Raw genomic sequence first — 8,815 nt, forward strand, 5'->3', positions numbered from 1 at the left:
AATTGTCTTCACAGTAGCTAGTATGGGGCTATGTTTTAGATTTGTGCAGGAAACAGTGTTGCTAATTCAGGGATGTTTTCTGCTCTTGCACAGGGCTTACACAGCATCAGGGCCTTTTCTGCTCCTTGCTGCACCCTGCCAGGGAGTGCGCTGGGGATGCACAAGGAGCTGGGAGAGGACACAGCTGACCAAAGGGATATCCCAGACCATATAGCATCATGCTCAGCATATAGAGCTGGGGGAAGAAGGAAGGGAGGATGGTCAAAGTGACCATGTTTTCTTTCCCAAGTCTCCACTAGGTGTGACAGGGCCCTGCTTTCCTGGGAATGGCTGAACACCTTCCTGCCCATGGGAAATGGTGAATGAATTCCTTGTTTTACTTTGCCTGCATGCACAGCTTTTGATTTACCTATTAAACAGTCTTTATCTCAACCCGAGTTTTCTCACTTTTACCCTACTGATTCTATCCCCCATTTCATCGGGGGTAGTGAGTGAGCCAGTGTGTGTGGGCTCAGTGGCTGGCTGGACTTAAACACTGAGTGTAAGATGGCTATAAAGATCTCCTCTTTACCTTCTTAGATGCTATCCTTCCTGACAACAAAAAAAGAGAACATTCAAATGTAGCAGGAATTTGAAGAGTATTTTTCCCGGATACTCTAGAAAAGTCAACATTTTTGTCACGAATCTTATGTGCAGCAAAAACTACTGTGACATGTACAGTTCTTGAAACACAAGTTTACAGATTTCAGTTCCAGTCTTCTGCTCTGAACACCTCCTAGTCCTAAATGCACACTTTAAAAAAAGCACATCTATTCAATGTATGCTTCAGACAAAAAAAAAAAAAAAAAAAAAAAAAAAAAAAAAAAAAAAAGTGTTTCGCAGTTTAGCTTCTCACACAAGAATCATAGAACCATGCTTCTTAACTAACACAAACTGCAATCTCCACCACGCTGGGGAAGAGTGCCATATGAATTTTCCCCTAGAGCTACAGGGACACCTTTTTAATTTCTCTGATCAGCCAGAAGCCCATGATGCCAATGCCACCCTGCCCACCACATAGCCAAAATTTTAAAAACTGAGATGACAGACAGCAAATGCAAACTTCCTACCCAGCTTTTAGTTCTTGTTCTTGAATTTTTAATTCCATGTTCCTTATAGAGCCAAAATTTATCATTTACTAACAGCATAAGGTATTCATTTTGCCAGATTAAAAATAACCATCAGTTTTTACACAACCTTGGCTGCTGAGGCCCAGCTCACATCAACAGGTACTGGTACTTACATCCGAATGGTCTCTCAGCTCAATTTCAAATAAGCTTTAGAATTCCCAACAACTTCAGTGAAAGCCAACATCCATGAAAAATGCTTTGCTAGGTTCCTACAGGCCTATGCATTAGTTCATTCAAGCAAAAATCAGTTCTGCCTTCTTTCCATCACCATGAAAATAATTTTTTTGAAGAATGCATTTCTTAGCATATTTAGATCATTTTCTTAAACAAATACTTTTTTCAAAGCCCTGATAAAGCATGCTGTTGCGGAATCACATTCCAAATAAAAGCCATGTTGCTTTTCACTACATGTGCCGCCTTGTTCTGATTGACAGTTAAAATTGAAATGCTGCCCCTAGCTTTTAAAACAGACATATCCCTGGGTGTATTGCTGTCAGGCTTATGCAGTGAAGTTAGTACAATCAAAAAGTGAAACCTCACTCAAAAGAAGACATATTCATAACTTGTCACAGGTGTTATCTATAATTTTAAATATGAGGAGTAAAAGACAAAACAAAAATAAATGAAACTTTAAATTTTCTAGTGGGCATATATTGGGGTTTTAGGCATAGGGCCAATACTAGAAATTAAGGTGCACAAGAAACAATTATGCATGTGTAAGATTAATAATATACAAATAAAATAGACAGTATGGTGCCAATTTTTCAGTCTGAAACACACAAATGCATTTTCAGGAAACACTTAGAGGATTTTTTTTTGGCAAGTGAATGCATTGGGATGAAATACACAGTTTTGGAATTAATCCAGAAACTTGGTTCTCATTGTTCTGTGCATTTCAGATTACCTATTTATTTAGCTGTTTTCTAATCCTTGAATGGTTCTCTTCCACCAGGAGGACCACAAAACCCCTAGAAGGTGGCAGGTGACTTTTCAGAAGAGCACAGAGAGTCTTATATTAAATTCATACCAATTATACTAACTCAGCACCAGACAAAAAAAGACTATCAGAATAGTAATTTTATCTGTCTTAAGTAACTGGGAGTTTACAAACCAAGACTGCATTCTTTCTTGATCATGGCAGTTTGTCAGCACAACATGTAAGGATGTTGACAAGAATTTTTAGTCCTACAAAAAGCATTTACAGTGAGTTCCATTAAAAAGAGTCATCAGGTTAAATTCCTTGGTAGCCCCTGTCTCCTCTCTGTTACTACTTCAAAGCAGCATCTTCTAATACAACTAAGAAAACCACAGTCATTTTATTACTGCAAAATTCACTTTTGCTGGTGAGATTTGTCCAGACATATTTTCCATAGGGAAGTTGCGAGAGTAGCTTTTAAAGTCAGTTCTTCAACTGACTAAAAGGACTTGCAGATCTATAAGGCAGCATTCTTCCACCAAACCACGCTGGGGATAGTCATTGTCAGACACTGCCAGATTTCAACTCTAGTGTGAAACTGGAGGTCTTTGTTACACAAAATTTTGCCAGAAGGGGCAAAACTTCTAAGCTGAAAGTGCTCTACAGTGGAAGAAATCCATGAACATATATTCATTAATGAAAAGCTACTCTTTTCATACTTGTTCTCTTGTGTTTTCCCCCCAGGCTCAAGTACCCAGAAACCATTTACGGTATTCTTGGAGCTACCTGAAAGCAGATCCAAGATCAAAAGGCACTATTAAAGCTAACTCCCCAACTTCTTTGAAATGATAAAGACTTGAGATCGTACCTTCTTAGGCACTGAACAAACTTCTCTTGTAGATGATGCATTTATAAAGTCTCCCTCTTGTCTGGATTCTCTGCCAACTAATACAATATGCACATCAGCAGTGGATTTACAAACTAGATATTGTCTTATCTTGTTTATTATTCCATGAAACTTGCTGGTACTCTGGAGCACTGTCAAATATAATTGACAAATTTAGGTCAACCAAAACCGTCAATAGTTTTTCCCTACTCTCTTCAGTAGAATTTGAATAGTAGAATTATTTATCCGATTATTTGTAAATGAAGGGGTTTGGGACACAAAAAACATCCTCCGACACACATACAAATTGCCTACACACATCTTATTTCCACACAAAATCCAACTAAAGATATCAGCATACTATCAACACTATTTTCAGAAAGCTCAGGAGGCAGATCACTTGTTAGCTTCAGGTGAATAGTGAGGCATATATTGATTTTATTACATTTTAGCTTCTCAAAAGAGCTTTTCTCCATGCTTTAAAACAATGCTGACTATAATTTTCATGGTTTAATTGCCTTCGTTCTGAGTTTACCAGACAATGAAGAGTTGTGTGTAGGAACCTGCAAGCATTGCTAGGCAGAGTGCCAATAAGCAGATCTAAAGAAGTGAAAGGAAGCATAATTTTGTGCACAGAGTGGTAAAAGGAACAACACATCAAAGATCCTACAGCTTTCTCAACAGTCATCACAAGTTAACTCCCTCTCAAAAAACATTATGTCTTTTAATGTCAGAGAGCATTTTTTATGTATTGAGGTAATGCATGTCACCACTCAGTTACAAGAAAATATACATATACAATTCAGGTCTCTATTTTTCTTTCTTTAATCCTATTTTTTTTTTTTTTTTAATGATTTCCCAAACGCTAGTTTGTGGAATAGATTCGCTTTGTACCAGAAGGACATGCAGACTTCTAAGAGCAAACTTTTATGCCCCTATGCCTTAGACACCTGAGGAGTAAAAGAAAACACACATTTTTAAACCAATATATCCTGAAAATGAAGTAAATGTTTACATGGTGCAATGGACTCAACAATCATTAAAAAGTCACGAAAAGCTTCAAGTCTGAAAAAATCTGGATTTTCAATCTGAGAGCATTTAATCCACCCAACCCCTGTAATGCCTGTCAGCCTATTAAACCTCTACTGTCAACTGCTGTGACTTCCACTCTTCGTAGAAGTACTGAAGAATCTCTTACGTCTTTCCAGGCATCACTGTAAAAGTAGAGCAAACTCCTTCCTGCATCATAAATGCCATTAATTTATGAAAAAAAAAAAAAAGTAATTAAAAGAAAAAGTAAAAAAGTAATTTAAAAAAAATCTGTCTTTTCTGTCTATCTGGCAGAAAAAGTAATTAAAAAAAAAAAATCTGTCCTTTCTGTCTATCTGGCAGAAAAAAAAAAAGTCATATGAATTTAAAGGAGAAGGAGGGAAAAAGTAAAGAAAACCCCCAAACAATTAGGTTTGTTGTCTTGTCAAGTTCTCCCCACCCACAACTGCTTATGGAGGTTTTAAGGGTGACTGAAAGTAAAATCTTTGGGGTGAAATTTGTGATAGTACTGTTCTTGTACTTGTGAAAACTGCTAATTAGTGCTAGAATGAACAATTTCAGAGTGAACAGCTAAAAAAAGCAGATCAGAAATTGTATAGCCTGTGATGCCTAACAAGAAAAGCCAACCAACCAAAAAAAACTCAAAACAAAATTTTAAAAAAAAGTCTGCTCATGTAGTCCAGTTTCAAGCCCTGATTAATCTATGTGATTTCTTTCTTATTTTGCCTCAAAAATAATAAGATGAAAATCAGAAGTAGTATGCAACGTGATGAAATTCACAAATAAAAAAAGGGAAGAAAAATCTCATCTTTCTCCTGGTCTTTGTAACACCACCAGGCCAGCACAAATGCTGCAGAGAAAGCAGCAAGCAAAAACCAACACAAAACTGCCATTTAGACTGTTCATCTACTCTAAGTCATGTCAGCTGTTCACACCACCTTTATTTACCTAGCTTTAATAATACACATTAGTTTCAGTGCCCTGCCAGATCTTTTAGTCTCTCAGCAACTAATCTGAGTACAACGCTAAGATTCTGATACTGTTTGATTTCTACAGTTGCCCTCCCTCACTTCCTTCCCCCAATTTCAGGAATATGGCACTGTACTTGGACGTCTTTTAAAAACGTCACAATAGGAGTAGTATTTTTGTTTTGTTTTGTTTGCTGGCTGGATTTGAAAAGCAATTTATCTTATTCATAGTATACAAAACATATGTTCATACTGTAATGCTTTGATTTACTGCAAGAAAGCTCAGATCATCTATCTTCCTCCTTCAGCTTTCAGAAGGGAAAAAACTGAAAATGCAGAACTTCAGAAAATACCACCTCCATCAAAGTTTACAAATACCCAGAATACATCTGATTACCTACAAGATTTGACAACCTACTAGAGTCCCTTCCTCTTCCATTTAAAGTGGTACTTCTTGTGCGTTAACCTGTTCTTCAAGGTGAAGCCACAACATACAAACTACAGCTACAAATAATAACCTTCATTTAAAAAATAACCTGCTGTGATTCTTTCAGATGGAAACTTTCTTACAACAATGCAAACAAAACTAAAACTTCATTGAAGGAATCGAAGTGTAGAAGTCCTTGGAAACACAGCATGCTGTGCTCCTTCAACAAGGCACAGAGATTTTCATTTGTAACTTCTGTACTGTGTGAATTCTGTGTGTCACAGTAAATTGCAAGGAAGAGGTGGGTTGGGTTTTGCCCCCTCCATGAATTTCCAAATTCAGAGCTTCATTCCAAGGGCCTTAAATCTATCTCACTCCTCTACTCCCCACTAGCCTACTTAACCTTTACTGTCAACTACTGTGTCTTCTGCTTTCCCCACAAACACCTAAGGATGTCTTACGTCTTTCCAAACACCATCTGCAAAAGCAGAGCAAACTTTCTACTGCGTACTAGATGGTGTTGATGTATTAATAGCTAAGGGACTTTTCCGAATCAGTGAGCACAGATCAGCAATCAGAAAGAACAAACATTTGATCTCTGACATAATTGACGTCACATTGTGTACCTTGCAGAAACTGTTAACAGGCCCTCCTTTTACAAAGTGAAATGGCCCAATTAAATTCTCATTACTTTGTAACAGTCTGAAAGCATACACAGTAGAAAGGCACATTTGTACAGAGCCAGAGAAGACTTCCCAACTGCAGCTTACCTTTTCTCAATTCTGATTTCACGTGCCAATAACAGTAGTTTTTAGAAGACTAGCAGTCTTTCTATAAAGCCATCTGGAATTACAAATTCTTAAAAACTGTCAAGATGCGGTTTTCTTTGAAACAACTGAAAGAAGGAAACATCTGCATGCTATACACAACTGTATGCAATATAAGTTAAGGTAGTACCACAGTGAAGGGCACAGGCAGAAGACTTGGCAGAGCCCAGAATCAGAGTTCTGCTCCTTTATTTTGGCAGCTTTGATATGGCAATGGACTATTGTTACTAACACATACCAGACACCGCACTTTGAGATAAAACCACCACATAATGCATGCTGACCAATAAAATACTGCAGCATGCTGAGACAAATGGTTGATAAGAAAGGCAAATGGCTTAAGGAGAAGGAAAATTCTTCTACATTTATCTTTGAGGGCACATGCAAAATAGAGTGACAGGGATCACGTAACATTGTGGCCATGATTTTTTGAATGGAAAGCAAGGCAAGCTGCTTCACTCATATAAGCATCAGGTAAGATCCACACAGAATGAAATCTCATGTATGGCAAAAAGGGGATCAGTGAAAATGCCAAGTTTCTAAAGAAATGACACAAACAGAAATGCAAACAATCTCACTTTGCTGGGTGGGGAATATATATAAAAGAGGAATTTGGTCAAATCAAAAGCTTCAGTAATCTGAAACTGAAGAAATAGTCATTTAAGAAAAATAGGTCAAATGGACCTTGGAGTAGACTAAGTGTAAAAAGAATAGACTGAACACACAAGATAAAAAGCAGAAAAGCACAGGACAAGTTACTTTGATAACAAAACGTGTTTGTAACAACAAGAATTTCACAATACCGGTACTGCTCTACTTTGAAACCTTTATCTTTTCACTCATCCACATTTTTCCACCTCAACAAGAGGTCAACAACACTCAAAACTGCTATGCAAACACAACTTTACAACAGAGGCGATAATAAAAAATGGTAACAGGACTTCTTTGCTTTAAAGAAGATTGGGATTTTTGGGTGGACAACACACAAAAGCTGTGGTTAAAATAATTTGCATGCACTAAAATAGATGGCATAATTTGCTCATCAGTTCTATACAGGCAACTCGTAAATGAAACACTACTGGGAATTATTTAGTCCATTTGCATATTAGCATGTAAATATTCACAACAAAGTTTGCAGAAAGGATATGCCATGGAAACACTGAGCTAAATGCATGAGTGGGTTATTATGATCTTCAAGTTCTCTATGCTTTCCTACCCCAGGTCCTGTGAGTATAATTTTTGTACATATAGCTTTTAATGAATGCTAGCTAAACTAAGCTGTTCAACAGTCAGATTAGCTAAGAAATTCAAGCACTTTAAAATCCCATTTTTGTCACCATTTGAGGGCCATTCCATACAGCTGCAAGCAGACAGTTGAAGAGTGGAAGAGATTACCTTGGAGGATGTGACTGGTAATATTTGAGATTCTTTTGATAGATTAGACAACTGTTTAAAAAGCAGTTGGTAATATCTTGGAGGAGGGAAAAGATGTGGTTACTGCCACGACTCCTCCTGGTTTCCATTGTATCACTATGTATTACTAAGACTGGATATCTGCAACAATTTCAGCCGGTCCGGGCTGGGGCTGCTGTGGTCCTGCCTTCCAAGCATGCATTTGCTACCATCATTGTTATGCACCAGTGCTACTCCTACCCCATGAGAACTCACCTAGACAACTAAACTAACAAAAAAAGGAACCTACCAAAGAATATTAACCACAGTGAAACTCCTAACAAGTTGCTTTGATATGGTCATCCCTAAGATCAAAAAGAAGCTTGGGCGGGAAGGAGAAAGGTAAACAAAACTGTTAGACCCTTGTTCCATGATGCCTCAGTTGTTTCAGTCACTCACATACTTTTGTATAACCTCAAAGTCCACTAGTGATAATACCAGGAAACAAGACTGAGAGAGATGGAAAGAAGCATTAGCAGCAGTGCCCAATGGGCAACAGGACCTGAACTGAGCGCAACATTGAGCTTGAGGGAAATAGGAAGTTAGGCTCCCAAATGTATATTTATACAGCAACTTGTTTTCCAGGTGCCAACTTGTGTGAAAAATAAGGTCCCTCAAGAATTGGTATAGAAGAATGATGTAAGCAGCAAATTCAAAAGTTGTGTATAAATTCAAGATGCTCTAATCTAAGTTACTCTACTGAATAATAAAATCTGTTACAACTAATTAACCCCACACACACTATTTTCCTTCAGGAAAGCTAAAACTGCAGTTAGTAGAAGTTTTCCTTCAACCCCTACGACTTATTTTTGGTTAGCATTTAATAGAAAGCTCACTTTACTCTTGAAAAGTATTTGAAAAGTCTGTCTTGTAGCGGCCTCAGCAGAGAACACATCCTACATCACCAAAATTCCTTTGATTAAATTAAGAGCTCTCAGTTTGCTATAGAGCAGAAGTTCCTCAGATATCTTTCAGAAATCACTCACAAAGCTGTAGAAAAGGAAAGTATTATCCCATTTTATGAAATGCCCTATGAAGGACAAAAGCTGGAGTCTTCTTGGTTCAAAGGAGCTTTCTAATGTGTTTCTTTTTAAGCTACAGAGAAAGCTTCAAGGGAGAA

This window comes from Coloeus monedula (genome assembly GCF_965178545.1).
Source record: "Coloeus monedula genome assembly, chromosome: Z".
Taxonomy (NCBI): domain Eukaryota; kingdom Metazoa; phylum Chordata; class Aves; order Passeriformes; family Corvidae; genus Coloeus; species Coloeus monedula.